General features: G+C 42.4%; 1 protein-coding gene and 1 long non-coding RNA gene across 3 annotated transcripts in view; one reads left to right on the forward strand and one right to left on the reverse strand.

The window, feature by feature from the left end:
- Positions 1 to 2,203: 2,203 nt before the first annotated feature.
- On the reverse strand, positions 2,204 to 19,370 carry LOC148141127 (uncharacterized). The gene is made up of 3 exons (XR_015752826.1): positions 19,058 to 19,370; positions 15,091 to 15,279; positions 2,204 to 3,927 (listed from the first exon to the last, which is right to left on the reverse strand). It is a non-coding gene; the product is annotated as an uncharacterized LOC148141127 (long non-coding RNA).
- dnajc13 (dnaJ homolog subfamily C member 13) overlaps positions 8,865 to 20,321 on the forward strand; it is a 151,429-nt gene continuing 139,972 nt past the window's right edge. The window contains exon 1 of one of the 2 annotated variants that reach the window (XM_043719456.2): positions 8,865 to 9,035. The gene's annotated coding sequence lies outside the window, so the exon portion shown is untranslated. Of the gene's footprint in view, positions 9,036 to 19,154; positions 19,297 to 20,321 lie in introns of those variants that run through there. The other variant, XM_043719454.2, reaches the window with a different exon arrangement.

Raw genomic sequence — 20,321 nt, forward strand, 5'->3', positions numbered from 1 at the left:
TCTCCAAGGCGCACACTCTGTGTTCCAGGGCCTGATCCCGATCCGTCGAGGATTCCGCCGCAGTCTCGGAAGTCACGGCCCGTTGCTCCCCCTCCCCGACACGCTGCCTGAGGTGCTGGATCTTCTGGTCACACCTCTGCAGCACGACTGAGATCGATTCAAGCCTGGCCCGGGTCTCCTCCATTGACGAATTGATCTTCTCTCAGAGTTTCATCAACTCAGAGATCAGGCTATGCGCCATAGGCCAGTCCCCTGGGGTGGTCGTGGAGGCCGACGCTGCGGCCAAGGGTGTGTCTGTTGTTGGGGGGGTCCCTGCCTGATGCGATCCCTGTGCTCCCTTCCCCTTAGTCATTTTCTTAACTGTTCCAAACTAGTACTAATTAGTTCTAAGGGTTGAGAAATAGTTATTTCCAGCCCATTAAGCAGGAAGCAGGGGTTGGGGTTGGGGTTGGGGTTGGGGGAGGGGGCGCGCAGTGCCCCACTTTGTCTGAGTTCTGGTGCACAGCTCAGTAAACCAGACCGATTGGGTCACCGCCATCTCAAATCCCCCTCCGAAATATCTATTTTAAATCACCCACCTTTTAAGCCTTATTTCCATTCTGGCTTTGTAAGAATCTACATGCTTTCACATCACTGTGCAATTACTTGCAATAACTTTAGTTTTAACAAGAATTACTCCAGCAAGCCTTCAATCAAGAGGTGGTAATCAAACTGGAAACAATTGCAGATAATCGACTGGAAGCAGAGCCTAACGGGGAAGACAGTAGAGCAAAAATGGCAGGAGTTTGTAGGTATAATTGAGGACACTGTACAGAGGTTCATCCCCAAGAAAAAAAAAGATTATCCGGGGAGGGATTAGACAGCCATGGCTGACAAAGGAAGTCAGGAAATGTATCAAAGAAAAAGAGAGATCCTATAAAGTGGCCAAGAGCACTGGGAAAGCTACAAAAACAAACAGAGGATAACAAAGAGAGAAAAAGGAAGGAGAGGATCAAATATGAAGGTAGGCTAGCCAGTAATATTAGAAATGATAGTAAAAGTTTCTTTCAATACATAAGAAACAAACGACAGGCAAAAGTAGACATTGGGCCACTTCAAACTGATGCTGGAAGGCCAGTGATGGGAGATAAGGAAACGGCTGGAGAACTTAATAAGTACTTTGCGTCAGTCTTCACAGTGGAAGACATGAGTAATATCCCAACAATTAAAGGGAGTCAGGGGGCTGAGTTGAGTATGGTTGCCATTACAAAAGAGATAGTGCTAGAAAAGCTAAAAGGTCTTAAAATTGACAAATCTCCTGGCCCCGATGGGCTACATCCTAGAGTTCTGAGGGAGGTGGCTGAGGAAATAGCGGAGGCGTTGGTTGAGATCTTTCAAAAGTCACTGGAGTCAGGGAAAGTCCCGGATGATTGAAAGACCGCTGTTGTAACCTGTAGTTCAAGAAAGGATCAAGACAAAAGATGGAAAATTACAGGCCAATTAGCCTAACCTCGGTTGTTGGTAAAATTCTAGAATCCATTGTTAAGGATGAGGTTTCTAAATTCGTGGAAGAGCAGGGTCAGATTAGAACAAGTCAACATGGATTTAGTAAGGGGAGGTCGTGCCTGACAAACCTGCTAGAATTCTTTGAAGAGGTGACAAGTAGGTTAGACCAGGGAAACCCAGTGGATGTGGTCTATCTAGACTTCCAACAGGCCTTTGATAAGCTGCCACACGGGAGGCTGCTGAGTAAGGTGCGGGCCCATGGTGTTCGAGGTGAGCTACTGGCATGGATTGAGGATTGGCTGTCTGACAGAAGGCAGAGAGTTGTTATAAAAGGTTCTTTTTCGGAATGGCAGCCAGTGACAAGCGGTGTCCCACAGGGTTCAGTGTTGGGGCCGCAGCTGTTCACGTTATATATTAATGATCTGGATGAAGGGACTGGGGGCATTCTAGCGAAGTTTGCCGATGATACGAAGTTAGGTGGACAGGCAGGTAGTACTGAGGAAGTGGGGAGGCTGCAGAAGGATCTAGACAGTTTGGGAGAGTGGTCCAGGAAATGGCTGATTGAAATTCAACATGAGCAAATGCGAGGTCTTGCACTTTGGGAAAAAGAATACAAGCATGGACTACTTTCGAAGCGGTGAGAAAATTCATAAAGCCAATGTGAGAAACAAAAGCCCACTCACATCAATAATTTCAGTCCGAGACAAAATTTCTGAACAGCAGCGTCGTTTTATTTGTACACCTGCAGGTAGGTGCTTTGTCTAATTGCCAGGTAAGGCAATGACAAAATGCACAGTATATCCCAAAAAACCCTTGCAATTTATACAGTTTCTTTTCCCATATGTGTTCCTTATTCCATTGTTTGTTCCCTGCTTCGCTTACGTCACTCATTTCCTTAAGACTGATCCCACAACTTCTGTTTATCCTGTCTTGTCCGTGACAAACTCTTATCTCTGACTCCCATAAGGGTGTTTGACGTCAGTCTACCGTAGGTTATTGATTAGGCATATCTTTTCTTCTATCAGCATCTATTTCCATCCAGAGGCCACTTTGACCTCTTTGATTAGGGTTTGTTCCTGTGTCTCCGTGTAAGGTGGAAACAGATGCTTTCCTGTTTGCCCATATATCCACCATTGTTCTGTATTCACGTCTCATGCTAACATATCCTTTCTTTTTGCTGAATATATATTTTCTCATTCCTGTTCTGTATCAGAATTTATAGTTGCAGAAATAACATTAATTCATTTATATCCCACAATTTCCCCTTTTTCTTTTCATTACTATCTGTTATCTTCTGCATTTTTGTCTCCTTTTTTTTTATAAACATTGTTCCTAAAATTCGCAAGCATCATTTCAGAGATTTCATCCATCTTAGTCTCACTCATCTCCTTATTATTTAGTTGATAAAGTTCCTCTGTCAAATTTCCCCTCAGGGGCATTCATTTCATCAAGGCTATTTCAATCAGCCTCTGGGTGAGCCCTCGTATACAGGGTATGATACAACAGCCAATGGCCACCAATACCCTGACTACTACTATCAGGGAAGTAAGGATAGAAACCACCACCCCCTTTGTCTGCTAAAATCATATCAAGGGCTATTCTGTTTTCCCATGCCATCCTACGCTAATTCGAAAATAACAGCCCACAAACTCCTTCCCATTTGCCTTCATTTCAATCCCAAATGTTTCATTTAATTGTATCTCATAAGTGCCACCTCCCAAAACTGCTTCGTGCCATGTGGTTTTCCTTATCGTTAAATATATGGGGTTACACTTTTTATCGGGACAATCGCGTGCTGGTCGGAAGGGGGCCCGGTGTATTGTGACAAGACCATTATACCAGGTACCATCCCCGAGGCCATCCCCATAAGACTTAAGATGTATCTCTGAGTTGCGGTATTGTCTCTGATTAGCTACATTCCCACAATTTACTAAGCTACATACATCAGTGTCTATTACTTGTGGATTATCAGACTCAGGAACCATTAATAATACATATGAAAATGATATTTGACAAAATCCTAATACGAAGAGGGCTAGCATCATAACTCTAAGCATTCCCAGTATTCTAATCATTATGCTAAAACACAAAAAGGCTTAATATACAATCTTACAGAAATAATCCCGCGCTCGTGTCGCCACTGTATAGTCAATTACTCAAAGTCTCTTTAGTCTGAGTTTCAGCGGGTCTTGCGTTGATTCGGCTGTCCAGACTTCTTCCTCAACTGGAGGGTCCACAGGCCCTTTGATCAGAGTATAATGAGTCCAGCCTTTTTCCGCCGTCCTTATTGCCGTTTCGGTAGTCAAAAGAGCCTGATACGGCCCTTCCCAGTCTGGCTGCAGCTTAGTCTCTGTCCATGATTTTATTAAGACCCAATCTCCTGGCCGGATGGGATGAACAGCAAATTCAAGGGGCGGAGTCTGTGCCAATAGACCCTGTTTTCTGAGGAAAGATAAAGAGGAGGACAAGCCCAGCATATACTTCTTTAAAAACAAATCTTTAATTTCGGGAATTGGCAATTCTCCCTGCGTTCCCAGATAAGGTAGTCCAAATAAGATTTCATAGGGGGATAGTCCCAAATCTTTCCTCCGCCAAGGGACAAGCCCAAAAGGCATCCTTTAAATCTATCACACTAAACCATCTGTAATCATGAGGGATCTTACTTAATAACGTGTAGGGGTTTGGCACCACTGGGTGCCTGATCTGTACTATTCGATTTAATGTTCTCAAATCCTGCACCAATCGATAAATTCCATCAGATTTCCGTACTGGTAGAATTGGGGTATAAGGAGACATACATGGTTCCAATAGTCCATCTCTAATCAGTCCCTCAATTACTGGCTGCAGTCCTCGTTTACCTTCTATGGAAATAGGATATTGTCGTTCACAGATAACGTCTCCTTTTCGTTTTAAATTTATTGTAAGGGGAGGGATCTGTAGTTTTCCACGATTCCCTTCTCTAGCCCATACAATAGGGTCTATCTTTCTCTCTGCATCCTCTGTCAACATCGCCAGTTGTACAACTATTTCTTTTTCCTGAATTCCAATCTCCAGTCCTAAAAGGATAATTAGGTCTCTCCCCAGTAAGTTACTTCCTATATCAGGGATATACAGCAGTTCCCCTGTGACCCTATCCTTAGGATCTTCTATCATCATAGGTTCAAATAGTGGAACAGTAAATCCTTCCCCTTTCACCCCCGAAACAGTAATTGGCCGTGTTAACATTTCTAACTTCTTTGGTTTAAAATTCAGCAATGACCGTGCTGCCCCCGTATCTACTAGGAAGACTACCTCCTCCCTACACGGTCCCACCTTCAAGTTTATCAAGGGTTCCTGGTGGGCCCCCGGGGGCAGGAACCCCTGACACCCCTATTCTTCATCATAATTCATAAGCAGAATTGCCCTTTCTTCCCTTTGTAGATCAGGACACTCCCGCTTAAAATGCCCTATCTTTCCACAATAATAGCATCCTGCCTGTAGAGACTTCCATCTATGCCCCTGTCGCTCAAACCCTCTATCAAATGTTCCCCCTTGTCCTCTCCCTCTCCCCTTTCCTCTCTGTCCTACATGCTGCCTCCCGCCGCTCCGGTTGCTCACTATTGGTTCCATTCTCCCCTTAATTACCCCATCAACCGTAGCTACCATCATTTTCACCTTCTGTTTTTGTCTCTCATCCTCCCTTTTTACAAACACTTTCTGTGCCTCTCTCAACAATTGATCTAATGGTTTTTCGCTCCATCCTTCTATCTTCTGTATCTTTCTCTGTATGTCTGGCCATGCTTTTGTCACAAAATGTACTTTCAAAAGACCCTGTGCCACTGGGTCCTCCGGGTTCATTCCAGAGTATTTCCGCATTGAGTCCCTTAATCTTTGCAAGAAAGCTGAGGGAGTCTCATCTTTCTCCTGTCTAATTTCAAAGGCTTTAATCAAATTCTGTGACTTCGGAACTGCCTCTCTTATTCCTTTTAGAATCAGGTCTTTCAATTCCCTCATTTCTTCTCTATGCTCCGGGTTTTGGTTTTCTCACTGGGGGTCTCTGAGGGGAAACTTCACCTCTCCCTGTCCAGCATCCCCATCTCCAATCGGGTGTTCCCTGTCCCATATTTTAATGGCAGGTCCTCATATAAGTCCCCTTTCCTCCCCAGTAAATAGTATATTCAAAATAGACATTAATTCAGCCCAGGTATACAGACTGGGCCCCAAAAATTGATCAATTTGTTCAGACAATCCCACCGGATCCTCAACCAGGACCTTCATTTCCTTTTTAAATGTTCTGACCTCCCCACTGGTGAGGGGGGCACTTACAAACCCAATCTCTTTGTCCCCTATGGGTACCTCCCGAAGGGGATAAGTCGTTACGTTTTTCCCCTTTTTCTTTTTTTTTTAAAAGAAATATTGCAATATTTCTAGCTCCCCATAACTTCAAACACCAATTCATCAATTCATGCTTGACTAACCTTTAAAGCCTGTTCCTAACTTATAAATATATTTATATAAATTTACGTTCATTTCTTCAGTATTTAATAGTTAAAATGCAAAATGCATACAGTTCCCAATTTTGCAATTCACTGTAATTACCCAGTTTTAGTCCTTTAATTTAGATCCAAAATTAGTTTTCTTAAATAGTCCTGACCAATCATTGCTCAATTACAATACTATAGGTCGTAAAATAATCAGAGCTTGCCTTAAAAGAATTTGTCTACTCAAGTTTTTTTTTTAAAAAAAACTTCTAATGCATGAACAATGGCTGAATCCAAGGTCACAGATATCAACCATAGAATTTTGCTTTTACTACAATCTAATGTTGAACTGAAACTTCAACTGTCCTCCATAAATCGCTGTTATGTAAAGATAAAAGAGATTAGTGAGAAACTGATAGTAAGGCAGTCATGATCATGTTAAGTTTCCATAACAAAAATCAGATTCAAAACAGTCCTGGAACTCAAGCTCCAGGGAATAAAACACAAACATTCAATCACCAACAAACAAATGTTCACTCAAGCCAAATCACAAAGGGTTAAACTTCCTACCAGCTGTACAGCTCTTTACATTCTCTCTCTCTCCCATTGACATATAAACTCAGATATTCAAAAACCCAGTCTTCGTCCGATCTGTACTTTGGCCAGAAGACAGCGGGACGAAGAATGGAGTCCTTAGTCCATACAAAGCAACAATATTTAATCATCTTTCTCCCTTGTACAAGTATTATTTTGCCAATTTCCACAACATCCTGCCCAAAGGACTTTCCGGAGGAATGTTGTAAGGGACCCCGCCTCCATTTCCATTGCCGTTTCCTTACTTTGTTTCCCCGGAGGCTTTTTCCTTACCCACAGCGCAATCCATATTGAGTTCCTTCGTTAGTCCCTTATTAACTACTAAAACTCAATCCCGGCCACCAAGGCAATACTTAAAAGTCAATTTTCTTACCTTGGTCTGTGCACAGAGTTACCTGGCTCCTTTTGTCACCGTATCTTCTATCGAGCTCCTATCACTGTCTGATTCAGATGTCTCTCTTATAGGATTCACATCAGTCACCCAAGGGAGCAGACCAAACCGGGACACGAGACCGCTCCTCAATGGGGCACGGGACGCGTCTTCCCAGTGTCCAAGGCCAGCCACTCCCCCCGGTGATGGAAGAAAATCCCGGACACGAGCCCCCAATTGTGAGAAACAAAAGCCCACTCACATCAATAATTTCAGTCAGAGACAAAATTTCTGAACAGCAGCGTCGTTTTATTTGTACACCTGCAGGTGGGTGCTTTGTCTAATTGCCAGGTAAGGCAATGACAAAATGCACAGTATATCCCAAAAGACCCTTGCAATTTATACAGTTTCTTTTCCCATATGTGTTCCTTATTCCATTGTTTGTTCCCTGCTTCGCTTACGTCACTCATTTCCTTAAGACTGATCCCACAACTTCTGTTTATCCTGTCTTGTCCGTGACAAACTCTTATCTCTGACTCCCATAAGGGTGTTTGACGTCAGTCTACCGTAGGTTATTGATTAGGCATATCTTTTCTTCTATCAGCATCTATTTCCATCCAGAGGCCACTTTGACCTCTTTGATTAGGGTTTATTCCTGTGTCTCCGTGTAAGGGGGAAACAGATGCTTTCCTGTTTGCCCATATATCCACCATTGTTCTGTATTCACGTCTCATGCTAACATATCCTTTCTTTTTGCTGAATATATATTTTCTCATTCCTGTTCTGTATCAGAATTTATAGTTGCAGAAATAACATTAATTCATTTATATTCCACACCAAAGTACAAAGGGATCTGGGAGTGCTAGAGGTAAACATGCAGGTTGGAGCTGTGATTAAGAAAGCGAATGCAATGTTGTCATTTATCTCAAGAGGGTTGGAATATAAAAGCAGCGATGTGCTACTGAGCCTTTATAAAGCTCTGGTTAGGCCCCATTTGGAGTACTGTGTCCAGTTTTGGGCCCCACACCTCAGGAGGGACATACTGGCACTGGAGCGTGTCCAGCAGAGATTCACATGGATGATCCCTGGAATGGCAGGTCTAACATACGAGGAACGGCTGAGGATCATGGGATTGTATTCATTGGAGTTTAGAAAGTTAAGGGGAGATCTAATAGAAACTTACAAGATAATACATGGCTTGGAAAGGGTGGACGCTAGGAAATTGTTTCCGTTAGGCGAGGAGACTAGGACCCGTGGGCACAGCCTTAGAATTAGAGGGGGTAAATTCAGAACAGAAATGCGGAGACATTTCTTCAGCCAGAGAGTGGTGGGCCTGTGGAATTCATTGCCGCAGAGTGCAGTGGAGGCCGGGATGCTAAATGGCTTCAAGGCCGAGATTGATAAATTCTTGATGTCACAAGGAATTAAGGGCTACGGAGAGAATGCTGGTAAGTGGAGTTGAAATGCCCATCACCCATGATTAAATGGCGGAGTGGACTTGATGGGCCGAATGGCCTTACTTCCACTCCTATGTCTTATGGTCTTATAACTATATCTTCCACAGGAATGTTAAACAGCTGTCCTGGGAGGAGTCAATATTTAAAGCTGTAAACCTCTCAACTTAAGTTAAATTCTTTCCACAGATTTCTCCCTGTTGAGCATTCTTTAGGAGCCGAGTGACCAGTAATAGTTTTTGGTCTTTGCGGAATCTCCTTTTCAACTAAAACATGGGGCCTGGTTTTAACTGCTGGTAAATGCCAACTCAGTGAATTAAAAGTCACACACTCTTCATTGTTTCATTTCACTGGAAATGAAACTGAAACTGACATTGTCAGCCTTCTGACAGAAACAGACTTCACGGGCAAAAGCTATGAATCGATGGTCTGGATTATGCTATAACAAGTCAAGGAATTGTAGCTTAGTGCTCTTACAGGTTAATCTGGCTACAATGTCTGCAGCTAAATGTTGAAATCTAGAGGTTTACTCGGAGATCCCATCCTCTTCTACAGTGGGCTGAAGTAATCCTTTCCAATAGGACTCTCTAATAGGCAGATTTAAGGAACTGCAAGGTCCTGCAGGGATTTGAAGACAGGGATGTGAATTTTAAAATTGAGACAACATATCCGGTGAGTGGAGTGGTGATGGTCCAACCTTTTTGACCAGGGTTACCAGGAATTGCCAGAAAGAACAGTGCCCTTATTGTGTGGAGTTAGAGACAAGAATTTCTGATAGGGGTTTGCAAGCACAAAGTACTTATTTAAACTGGGAGAATTGGGAGGGAAGCAGTGTTATTGTAAATGAAGGACCAACCAGGCTGATGAGGATTAAGGAGGAGTGTAGAAGGCAGACACCTGTAAAGGTTTTTTTTAAGAGGGAGAACAGTGATGCTGTTGAAGATTAATGCCACTGTAAATTGGGGCAGAGGAGAGTGTTCGAAGGGCTGATACTGCTCCCCACCACGATTAAAGGAGAAGTCTTTGTAAAGCAAAAAATGGGGGAGGAAGAACAATCACTTTGAACTGGAGGGGTGAGTGTAAATTTGAACAGTGGTACGTGGGGCAGGAGAATTTAATTGAAATGTTAGCCTGGAGTGGATCACCTAAATAGAATTTGTTTCCAATCCTGTCAATTATGTTTGAAATTAACTTGAATAACCCATTTTTAATTACATATCATTCCCAGCACTAATGGATCTCTAGCAATAGGTTGTTGGGAGAGGGCAGGATTTGGAAAAAACATATAAAATTATACAATCTGGCCTACAATTCCAGCCAGATTTGAACCTTAAAGTAGAAAATATACTCCTTTTCTGCCAATGGTAGATTATTGGTGGTGGAGCAAAGAAGTGTTAAATCGGGAAGAAAATTAATTTCCATGCTGAGCTAAAGTTACTCCCTTTATAACTGGAAAATAATTTGCGATACCCGACAGTGGGGAAAAAATACAATTCAAAATATGTGTATACAATGGCTTGTATCCCTATCTCTGAACTGTAAGCTCTGGGTTCAAGTCACACTTGCTCCAAGGGTGATATGACTGAGCTGATTGATTAAAAATATCTAGGAAATTACTGTGAAATGTACAACCACCACATCTAGGTGGCGCAAGGAACATGCATGTTCAAAGAGAAAGCTGACATTGTTTGTAGGTGACAGAAATGGTACAGGAATAGAAAGCAACACAACACAAATCCAGTGGTCTCTTTATGTTTCAGCAGTATTTCTAGGAGTGGGAACCTACTTTTCCAAGCTTCACTGTGTGCAGTCATGTTTGAATTCGAGCATATGCAAACTTCTGAATGCAGGGCAACAAACACAGTTGTGCTTAAAAAGACTATGGTTGAAACTTTATTTTTGGAACAGCACAGCAGGTCAGGCAGCATCCAGGGAACAGGAGATTCGACGTTTCGGGCACAGGCCCTTCTTCAGGAATGAAAGGGCCTGTGTCCGAAACGTCGAATCTCCTGTTCCCTGGATGCTGCCTGACCTGCTGTGCTGTTCCAGCAATAAAGTTTCAACTTTGATCTCCAGTATCTGCAGACCTCACTTTCTCCTTAAAAAGACTATAACTCTCATCTGCCACCTTGGGCTCAAACAGAGTTAAACTGACGATGAGGAGTGAGAGTGGGAAAGGGAAGGGAGAGAGTGAGTGAGGAAAGAGTGCAGATGGATCATGGTGTCTATCGCAGCCAACTGATGTAATCAACCCAATTTGTGCATGTGCGTTGATTGTTTTAATTATAAACTGGGCATTCAGGCCAGTCACTCAGATATAGAAAAAGTCTTTTTGTGGCACAGTGATAATGTCCCTATCTTTGAGTCAGGAGGCCCAGGTTCCACCTGCTTCGGTGGTGTGTACGTCTCTGAACAGGTTGAGTTAGGAAATATCTACTGATAGGAAATAGCTGTTTGTACAGAACCGGAGTATTACTGAAAAATTTTTTTTTGAAACCTTTTGTCTTGCACTCATCAGGACAATTCACAAGATTGCCAATTTAAGGGGAAAATTGACAGTTATGTTGTATGAAAGCATACTGCTGATAGTTGGTAAATGGATTGGACAGTACATTCACTCGTTCCCTTTATCCACAGCACATTAATTCCTTGAAGACTTCCAATATATTGGTTAAACATTTTCACAAAACAATGTTAATCTTGCCTGATTTTCCTGAACTGCTTTAAGTGCCCTGCTATAACATCTTTAATAATGGCTTCTAACATCTTTGCTTTTACCAATTTTAAGTGAAATGGCTTAAAGTTTTGCTGTTTTGTTTTTCTGGTTTTTGAAATGAAGACTTCACATTTGTCAATTTCTAATCTGAACTAACTGGTGGCAAGGTGACTCAGTGGTTAGCACTGCTGCTTCACAGCGCCAGGGACTCAGGCTTGATTCCAGCCTCGGGTGACACTGTCTCCCCATGTCTGCGTGGATTTCTGCTGGATGCTCTGGTTTCCTCTCACAATGTAAGGATGTGCAGGTTATGTTGGTTGGCCACTTTAAATTGCCCTGAAGGTGGATTAGCCATGGTAAATACAAGATTATTAAGACTGATATTAGTCCCGATGCGCAAGTAAGTAATTTGCTGATAATCCACTGTCACTGGGGTGGTGTTATGGCAAGATGGGCTGGGAATTAAATTGCTGAAAATGTGTTGCTGGAAAAGCGCAGCAGGTCAGGCAGCATCCAGGGAACAGGAGAATCGACGTTTCGGGCATAAGCCCTTCTTCAGGAATTAAATTGTACAATGGGTTTGACTTTGGGGGAAGTGGAATAGGTGAACTCAGAAGTTTGGAAAGGAGGACTGAGGAGAGAATTTTGGATGTAGGTTTGCTCGCTGAGCTGGAAAGTTCATTTCCAGACGTTTCGTCACCCCACTAGGTAACATCTTCAGTGGGCCTCAGGTGAAAATTCCTGCTTTCTATTTATATGTTTGGGCTTCTTTGGGTTGGTGATGTAGATTAGATTAGATTAGATTAGATTACTTACAGTGTGGAAACAGGCCCTTCGGCCCAACAAGTCCACACCGACCCGCTGAAGCGCAACCCACCCATGCCCCTACATTTACCCCTTTAACCTAACACTACGGGCAATTTAGCATGGCCAATTCACCTGACCCGCACATCTTTGGACTGTGGGAGGAAACCGGAGCACCAGGAGGAAACCCACGCAGACACGGGGAGAATGTGCAAACTCCACACAGTCAGTCGCCTGAGTCGGGAATTGAACCCGGGTCTCTGGCGGTGTGAGGCAGCAGTGCTAACCACTGTGCCGCCCAATTCCTGTGCCACCGTAATTCCTGCAGTGAAGTCACTTCCTGTTCTTTTTCTCAGGGGAGTGGTAGATGGGGTCTAACTTGTTGTGTTTGTTGATAGAGTTCCAGTTGGAATGCCATGCTTCTAGGAATTCTCATGAGTGTCTTTGTTTGGCTTGTCCTAGGATGGATGTGTTGTCCCAGTCAAAGTGGTGTCCTTCCTCATCCGTATGTGAGGACACTGGCGAGAGATGGTCATGTCTTTTTGTGGCTAGTTGGTGTTCATGTAACCTGGTGGCTAGTTTTCTGCATGTTTGTCCAATATAGTGTTTGTTACAGTCCTTGCACAGTTTTGTTTTTGTAGCTCAACCTGAGCTATAGATCTTCTCAAAACTCACTATGAGGAGAGGAAGAGAGGTTGGTCATTAAAGGAAGAGGGAAGTGGCAAAAAAAGAGGAAAAAAAAGAGTAGCAGGGTGGGGAAAATTACTAAGGTAGATGGGTTGTAGAACTATCTTTGAAGAATGTGGGTGAGGAGTAAGCAAGTTAAAGGATGGTGGGAGAGAGGAAGAGTATAGGTGAGTTTTAGGGCATAGCAAAGGAAAAGCATCAGTTTAAGGTGAGGGGCTGAAAGATTTAAAAGGAATGAGGGGCAACCTTTTTCCACAAAAGGGTGGAGTGTGTATGGAACAAGTTGCCAGAGGAAGTGATGGAGGCTGGTACAATTACAACATTTAATTTGCATCTAGATGGGTACATGAATAGGGAGAGTTCAGAGAGATATGGGCCAAATGCTGGCAAAAGGGACTAGATCAGTTTTGGATATCTGATTGTTCAGTCCCGTACATCATGCCAATCTGTTTCTGTGCTGTATACCTCTATGACCGTAAGTGTGGAATGAACCTAGATGGGAAATGAATAATAGATGGAGTTGGAGGTAAAAGGCAAGGTCTTAGGAGGAAAGGGTGGAAGTAGGGTAGGTATGGAGGGAGGGGGTTGGGAAAGGTGAGGTGTTGGGGACTGAGTAGGAAGAAGGGGCTATATGGTGTGGGTGGGGGGGGGGGGGGGGGTTGCGTGGGAGGAATGGATCACAGTTTGGAATGAGAAGTGGCGTTTTGAGGAAGAATGGAGGAACAGGAAGAGGTGAGGATAAAAGTTATTCGTGGGGATGGGGTATAGTCCAGTGAGGGATATGATTGGATTTCAGCCAAGGGGATAGTGAGATGTGGCAGCAAAAGGTGATTTCAGTTCTGAATATGCTTCCTCACCAACTGCTTACATGTTACTACAATAATGATAAATATGGACTACTCGTTCAATTTTGATAATTGATTTTATATATGAAGCATTCATGTCCTAAAGTGTATTTTAGAAAGGGCAGACACTTAAAGGCTGCTGTGGTCTCCTGACCACAGATTGAGGCAACCCAGATCAAGCAAACTGTACAGTTGTACTGAAATTACCATTTCATCTAAAAACAGTGAAACCAGACAATTAAGTCACCATCAAGAAATGCAGATTTTGTATTTAATTCACACTTGCATGTTATGTATAGAAGTTGGGAAATGAAAGGTATGAGCAAATTATTGCAGATGCTGGAATCTGTGCTGAAATCAAAAATGCTGGAGATCAGTAGGTCGGCAGCATTCATGGAGATAGACCAAGCTAAAGTTTTGAGTCTAGATGACTCAGAGCATTCAGCTTGGGAAAAACAAAGAGGACAGAATCCAGGGTCCAATCCAATATGGTCCCTGTTTCAGCAGGAAAAGAGAAAGAATACGGATTCATTTACCAAACCAGGAAAGTTTGCAATCTCTCTCGCTGTGCCTTATCTCTTGAAAGAAACACCTGGTTAAAAAACACCTTTTGATAACAACCATTCACCAAGAACACCTGAATTCTAAACATTCACTACCAATGAATCCAAAGATAGACTTGGGTCTCACTTCTGTAACTCAAGAACTCTTAAGAATTTACGTTTGCTTTTATCTTCCTGCTTGAACCAGACAGCTTCAGCCTCCTTAAACTTACGACCTGCGCTCGCAGTGAGTTTGGTTATCTTTTTCCTTGGGATAGTCATTAAGAAGGAGGAATTTTATTTCGTTCAAGAAAACTTTGGTAATTGGCACCTGCACTTTTTAGCGAACTATGCTTTAATTGAAAATTGAAAGTTGTATGCTCAAAAAAAAACTGAGAAAAAGAGTTAAAAACTGAGCTGAATTTTGCCACACCAGCTTGTAACAATGCCAGTAGTTGTTTGTGATAGGATTTCATATTATCTGCCTATCTATCCTCAGTCTCTTTGCCAATTTCATTTTTATCTTCAATTCCCCTGTCAACTTCATTGTATTTGGTCTGATTCTTGGAAAATTCACCCAACATGCATCACACACAAACTTTATTTTCATATTATTTTATTAGCTAATACCCTTGTCATCAAAGGAACTAAGTTTGGTTCCTTCAGCTTTCTGCAAATATTGAAGCGTACCTGCCCTTTGCTTGAAATACCTTAAAAATCACCCATCATTTCAATAGAGTTTCCTGTGAAACAACGGTTCCATTTTGTCCTGACTAGTCCCAATCCGATCCCTGTGAAGTTCGGCTTTTCTAGTTTTGAAGCTCTGACTTAGATTTCTAGGGTGTAAGAATCCGATGCTCATTGAAGTGTCTGATTGAGGCTTAGAGACCCACTCTGAAACTAAGAGGAATGAGTGACTGAATACTGAAAAACATGTTCAAACAACCAGTCTTTATTAATAATAGTTAATGTTCACAAAGACAGACAGATAATTACTAACAAGGGAGAAAGTATATATACATACACACACACACACACACGCAGAAAGACAACTTGTTATAGCACAAATAGTAATCCCAAAATAGTCTATTTGAGACAGTAATCTAAAATGATACAGTCCCCTTGGTACTTACATTACCAAGTCTCTGAATAATCTTGCATAGTGATGGGCTCGCTGGTTAGTCACTCCATCGAGATCCCTTCTTCCATAATCTTCAGTTATTGATTAATGCATTCACTGCAGTACCGAACGAGATGCTGCAACCCTTTTAATTCAAATATCTGCCTCTGTTCCAGTCCACTGAGACCTCCATCCAGATTTTCTCAAAATAAAAAGAGAGTTTGAAAACCATAGGTCCTCATCAAATTCTTCTCAGAGACAATATAAGGCCTATTGATTCTGCAGGAATAAACTGCTGGAGGATGTGGTAGATGCAGGTTCCATTACAATATTTAAGACATTTGTACAGGTACATGAATAGAAAAGTTTTAGAGGGATATGGGCCAAATACAGGCAAGTGGGACTAGTTTAGTTTGGGAAACGTGGTCAGTGTGGATGAGTTGGACAGGAGGGACTGTTTCCATGCTGTACGACTCAAGCTGTTGGCACATTCTTTCATGATGTCTCCTATCTGCCATCAATAAGGTTATACTGCAGATCCATTAAACAAACTCCATCTCCTGAATTCATTCCACGGTTGACCACCCCATGTGCAAGAATATCCAATATCCTGGCTTGTAGGTTAAGTGTCATTGAATACAATCAGAAAATACTCTTATTAAATAATATATCTGCCCTTTCTTTTTGGCAAATGTAACACAAGGAAAAACAGTACTTTAGACAAAAAAGCAGCTGTGAAAGCAACCTGCTTTGACCAGCATGAAAACTAAGCTAAGTAGTCCTTGGAAAAATATAAAATCCACTCTTAATAATATTACTATCGATTACATAATTAATTACTTGACTTAGCCAAAGCACAATCATCCTTGGCTTTAAATCAATTTCTATTAAGTTATTTCAAAAATTCAATTTAGTTCATTCTTCTAAAATCAAGAGCAGAGCAGAAGTGGAAATGCAAAAATATGAAACTGCAAAAATGAGTGATTGCAAACCTCCAGCCTGTCTCTTATTCTCCATTACTAATCTAAGCCTTATGATTCAATGCTCGCTCATACTCAAGTGTTCTCACAGACATTTGGTCCACCTTACTCCCCAGCCCCATATCCGGTGATAACTCCTTTCTGATTGGATCGAGAACATACTGGTCAATCAAGTTCTCCTGAACACATTTCAGAAAGTCCTCCCCCGCCTTTCCCTTTACTCGAACATCATCCCAAATCAATATATGAATCTTGAAGTTCCCCATTATCGCCACTTAACTATTCTTGCACATCTCTGATTTCCCTGCAGATTTGTTCTTTTAACTCTCTCTGGGTAACTAAAGGACCAAGCATGTGATAAGACACTTTATGCTGCTTACCTCCTGAGTAAATGGATACCATCCTTACCCCACAAAAACATTCATTTCGTCCAACAATCCAATGCTTCCCTAATCAGTACAGTCATCCTATTTCCTTTTATTCCTTTGCATTTTTGTTTTCTGAATACTTTGTATCAGTAAATATAATAAGCAACCAGTATACAGAACTTTTAAGCCAAATTCCTACTGTTGTCACCAGATCATTTCCTAGATTATAAAAGGACTAATTTCGGCCACAAAATTGCTCAGAGCTCTAAACTTACTTAGGAAAAATTGCAGCTTTGTTTGACTGTAATTCAGCATCTGCTCCCAATCAACCCAAGTTCTATTGGCATGGACCTCACAACAAGGACATACTTCTGTAGAATGCCTGCTCACAAACATATGAATGGCCTGGACCCAAGAGCCTCAGTAACAGTCAATCAGTTCCTTTAAGCACTAGCAATACCCTTCTCCTGATCTCCTTTTCCAGGTCCAGCCTTTGTATTCACCTTTTCAACTACTGCAATCTCTTCCCTTGCAAAACCTAATCACGTGGGCTTGCTTTGACAGTGTTCCACGACATGTAAACCTGTTTTTGTGATGCATCTTGGATCACCGCATTATTTCTGGCCCACAGTGTGCCAAATCTGGAGTCAGATTGCAAATCCTTTATATACACTGAGCTGTAGAGGAAAACAATTCCAAGAGTTGTTGGGTTGTGGAATTGGGACCAGTACAAGTGAGACTGTTGCTGCAGCCTCTAGCTGAGCCCCAGCTGCTTGCCTATTTGCCCAAGATCATCCAATCAAAAAGCTTGCATCAATTTCACACATCATGGTGTTGGACACCATGATAGTCTTCCCCTGATCACCCCATGGGTTGTGGACTGATAGATTGTTAGCAAATGTAACAGAAGGAAAAACAGCAGCTGTGATACATAGAATAATAGTGAATGAGTGGCATTTTAGAAACATATGAATACATAAGGAGTTGGTTAAACAGTTGGCTGGCAGCTGGTTTGCGATGCAGAGTGACACAACAGCACAGGTTCAATTTCCGCATTGTTGAGGCCACCATTAAGATCCCACATTCTCAGCCTTGCCCCAAAGGTGTGGTGATCCTCAGGTCAAATTCACCTCTAGCTGTGTCTCTCTACTGAAACTGTGGGACCATGGCAACTTTACTTTTCACCAGACATATGCACCCAGACATGTACTTCCTAAATGGTTTCAGAATAACATAACACCATATGGGGGAAGAGGGAAGGAAGTGAAGGACACAGTGGAAAGAAGGGTAAAAGGGAGTAGAGTGGCAAGCAAGTGGAGGGAAAGGATAAAGTGGTAAAGAAGGGGTGGATGGTGAGGTGGGAGAAGAGGGGAAGGGAGGGCAAAATGGAGGGTGCAGAGGTATGTGAGTGAAGGTGGTGGCACTGGGAGAAGGATCATCAATTGATCTATGTTCCTTTTGTAAGACTAAATTCAAAGGGACTGTGACTCCAAGTTCTTGTCCTCATCCCAGAGTCTCCACTCTCGTCCCAGATGTTACTGTCTCCATGAACAATAACACAACAATTTGGGATTTTAAGGTTTTTTTTGCTGAGATTGTGAAACTACAAAACCTTTTATTGTGAAATGCTGTTTTATGTTATTTCAAAATGGAAGTCTCAACTGAGTGATCTAATCAGTCTGTAAAATTGTCACAGGACAAAGGAATTCATCAAGTGTCACTCTGGAAATTAAAGTCCATTGTGGATATAGTGTTTTGCTTTACAGTTAGTTGCAACTCAAATAACATGCACAGATGCTTGCAGGATAGAGGAACAATGCGTAAAGCTCCGATAGATCACAGGGATTCAAGACAGTCACTCACATATACCTTATGTAATTTCAACATTCCATTATAAAATGCAATGCTTACAAGCTGACTACTTAGTGTTAAATGTGTGTGCTTATTCTTTGGAACATACACTCCCCTCCAACTCACCTACTCTGACAAATACACCATCAAGCTGTTCTCCCCTGGTCCCCCCTTGATTCCAGCTCAGTGACAACAAGCACTTTAGCTAAATGAATCAAAACAAACAACTTAGATTTATGGCCTAACTAAACAGGAACAGAAGCTAGACCCTTGTCCCCCCAAACCTTATACAGCTTAGAAAATAAAGCTTATGATAATAGGATGCAGGAACAGAAGTAGCTCATTCAGCCCATTGAATGTACTTTGCCATTCAATTAGTCATAGCTGACTCAATCTTCCTCCTTTCTATAACCATTGATTCCCTCGTCATTAAAAGTCTATTTCAGCCTTAAATATATTTAACAACCCAGTCTCAACAGCTTCTTCAGTGAAGAATTCAACTACAGTTTTAATGTTGCTAACCAATATCCACCCTGGATCAAGGGATTGAACATAGAACTAGATAGTTATTTCTTCAAGTATCACATTATAATTAGGGAAATTTCAAGGAAATAAAATGTTTACTCCTGGAATACAACAAAACCCATCAAAAGCAAAACTGCCTTTTTAACTTCTGCAGAAATCAGTCTGAGAAGAAAACTATAAATCCAGCAGCTGAAGAATTACTATAGCAATAAACATTTATACAGTTCTGGTTCTGCTCTAATATCCAACAACTCACCTGCCCTGGCGTCCCTTTAAAATGACGATTCGTTCACTCCGTCGCTGACAATATACGAAACTTCCGGTCGGGTCAGGCGACGGTCCCGTGACGGTGGTGGCGCACGCGCAGTGCGGACTGTCTGAAAATGGCAGCTTCCTAGGAGAGGGAGGGAAGAGAGCGGAGCGGACCGCACTTATACCCGGAGGCGTACCTTCCCTCTCTCTCTGTCTGCTCCCTGTCACCACACAGGCCAATAGGTAACCATCGCCGGAGCAGGGTTCATGTCTGCACAGCTTTCTCGGAGCAGGGGGAACGGGCGCCCCTCCTTAGACCCACTTCACCCCCGCACGCCGCCTGCTCCTCCTCCTCCCTGACTCCCTTCTCCCCTCCCATCTCACCACATCTGATACCCCTCCCCCGACCCCACCTCTCCTCCCCGCACCCTCACCTCCTCCATTATCCTTTTCTGCTCCCTTGACCCCTCACCACTTTCGCTGACCCCTTCTGCCCCTGGCTCCCTCCTCTGTTTAGTTCAGACTCAGATCTCAGTGTTTGTGTTGAGAAACTCAGGAAATAAGGAAAATTATTCAATTCTACCCGTTTAGAAAGGAAGGAATTTAGTGCTGTATGTGCCTCTGGGGCATTAGTGTTGAAACTTTCGCTGCCTTCTGTGCCGTAACAGTTTTCTAATATAAGCAAACCTGTATAGCCAAACTGCATGCAGTGAGAATTGTAGCAAGTAGCAGTGAGGTAAATTAGAGTTCATGTTTTGGTGATACAGCTTAGAGAATTGTTTGCCAAGGCACCAGTGGAACGTTCTGTCCTTTGAATAGTATCATGGGTTAATATCCACCTGGAGCTTGCAGATGTGGCCCTCATTTGATGCTGGAAATCATTCTAGATTGTGTTCCATATGTGAATTGTTAACTTCTATTTATCCGACAGTGATATACATGATATAGAATTACATGACCTGGAGTTGAAAGGCACTGCACTCTGTTTGATTTCTGTTAGGAAAAAGAAATGTTTTCTTTATGGTTACAGTCTGCTTAAACTTTGAATTTTTCCTTCCATCTTCCATATCTTTACGATGTCTCTTTTATGTTGCTTTCTTTCCCTTTCTCCACAACCTATGTCTTTCTCCCAGTCTTTACATGTCATATTGTCATTTTTGTCTTTCCTTCCATGGTTTTTTAGAGTCATCTTGAAGCAAAAATCAAATTGGATGTCTTGAGGTGCAGGTTATAGTGTGCCTACCTCTGAGCCAGAGGGCCTGGCTTCA

Source organism: Chiloscyllium plagiosum, unplaced genomic scaffold, assembly GCF_037043375.1.
Source record: "Chiloscyllium plagiosum isolate Xiang-an unplaced genomic scaffold, Cpla_swu_hap1 HiC_scaffold_34, whole genome shotgun sequence".
NCBI lineage: Eukaryota > Metazoa > Chordata > Chondrichthyes > Orectolobiformes > Hemiscylliidae > Chiloscyllium > Chiloscyllium plagiosum.